The sequence below is a fragment of the Uloborus diversus genome, chromosome 9 (genome assembly GCF_026930045.1).
Source record: "Uloborus diversus isolate 005 chromosome 9, Udiv.v.3.1, whole genome shotgun sequence".
NCBI lineage: Eukaryota > Metazoa > Arthropoda > Arachnida > Araneae > Uloboridae > Uloborus > Uloborus diversus.
This window is the reverse complement of record NC_072739.1, coordinates 17,978,471-17,980,423: the sequence shown is the minus strand read 5'-3', so window position 1 is coordinate 17,980,423 and position 1,953 is coordinate 17,978,471. Positions and strand designations below refer to the sequence as shown.

The window sequence follows — 1,953 nt, the reverse complement described above, 5'->3', positions numbered from 1 at the left end:
TAACCCTCTGTCTCTGACGTCAGCAACAATGCATGCCATAGCATGCGTGAACGGCATTATTTCATTGTTGAAGCACCGAAAATTCCGTAAGTTATTTATAATTTGATAATAGTTTTTAACAATGTTTGACATGCAGGGAAAAGCTTTTTTTTGACAAGGCCGAACTGGATCCGGTAATTTAATTGTTTTACTGCTAAGACTCATTTTAAAGGAATGAAGAAACGAAAATGGTGGTCAACCATGAACGCTATCTATTGAATTTTTCTCTGTCCACTGGAGTTAAGGTTGGAGTTTCAACTACCAAAATATCACCAAACTGGCCATTGCTTCATTCAAATGTGGAAGCAATTTTTGCCCGTCATACCTTGACGGGCGACTTTCTAATCTTTACTAATAATAAAGCTGAATGTCCCTCTGCCAGGATCTCTGTGACGCGCATTGCGCCTACACCGTTCGGCCGGTTTTCATGAAATTTGGCACAAAGTTAGTTTGTAGGATGGGGGTGTGCACCTCGAAGCGATTTTTCGAAAATTCGACGTGGTTCTTTTTCTATTCCAATTTTAAGAACAAAACTATCATAAGATGGACGAGTAAATTACGAAATTATCATAACGTTTAATCGTAACATGGGCACAAGCCAATTGGCGAGATACGAAATTATCATAACGTCGAACCGTAACATGGGTACAAGCCAATTGGCGAGAAAATTCACCATTATTCGTAAATATACAGACGAACCAAAAGACCTTTTAATTTTTCTATTACGGGCAAAGCCGTGCGGGCACCACTAGTCTTTTAATAAAGCCGAAAATTTATTCATTCATCTATTTTTCCTCCTAACGAAAGTTTTCATTCATTTATACTTCAGATCAGTTGCGTTCGCTCATACTTATCTTTCATTCACAGGTGTTAGTACGTCACCTCTCATTGACATTTGCCTTGCGGCATTATGCGGGTTTGCTAATTTCCATTGATGTCAAAACAAATGCTTATAAATATTAAAATATTGATGCAAAAGTTTTTTCAGAGCGTGGGCCCGGTGGTCTAGTGGTATGATTCTCGCTTTGGGTGTGAGAGGTCCCGGGTTCAAATCCCGGCCGAGCCCTGCTAGATTTTTCGTACTGCATTAGTATTTCATGTGGGTTTTCTTTTTAAATATTTTATTTTTAACATTCTCTTAGTTACTTTGACAAGTCAGAACTTCATCAATTTTCTAATGCACTATATTCGCCTTCATTGTCTGCTTGGCAGCAATTTGTTCTTGAACGAGCCAAACGCTAGATTTTTCGTACTGCATTAGTATTTCATGCGTGTTTTCTTTTTAAATATTTTATTTTCAACATTCTCTTAGTTACTTTGACAAGTCAGAACTTTATCAATTTTCTAATACGCTATATTCGCCTTCACTGTCTGTTTGGCAGAAATTTGTTCTTGAACGAGCCAAACGCGAGTTGCGAAATTGCACATTTATTTGCTAGTCTATCTTTCAAATGGGTGCAGTATAGTAGTAACAATTTCAATGCATAAAATAATCCCTCCAACAGAAAGTAAAGTACAGAAAAGTATCAAAAAAAGAAAACTTTGTTAATCGAGCTTCTCTGAATACCTGATAGCTTTCATATCAGAAAAGCTCATGATATTGGTTTAGCTCAATTTTTAAGGTTTTGTTTTGTAAAAAGGAATTATGTTAGCTAAGTGTAGGTTTTATTACTTGAATTTTTCATTGTTGGAATTTCTTGGTGAGGACTAAGTTGTTTGATACTTTTATTGTGAAGCTGAAAAAAATCTACATCATCATCCAGCTTTGCATCACTACTTTGCTTTTTTTTCCCTATGCATTACGACTTAGTGGTGCAGAACGCTAGATCAGTCAGAGTTTTCTCTGTAAAGTCCCCGTAGTCCTTACTTCTGCACAGTAAACATTTGATTATCCGCGAGTCAATCAATAAGCAA

The 1,953-nt window shown here is 36.7% G+C and overlaps 1 non-coding gene across 1 annotated transcript; it reads left to right on the top strand.

Moving 5' to 3' along the window:
• Positions 1-1,033: 1,033 nt before the first annotated feature.
• Positions 1,034-1,105, top strand: Trnap-ugg (transfer RNA proline (anticodon UGG)). The gene has a single exon. It is a non-coding gene; the product is annotated as a tRNA-Pro (tRNA).
• The last annotated feature ends 848 nt before the right edge of the window (positions 1,106-1,953 follow it).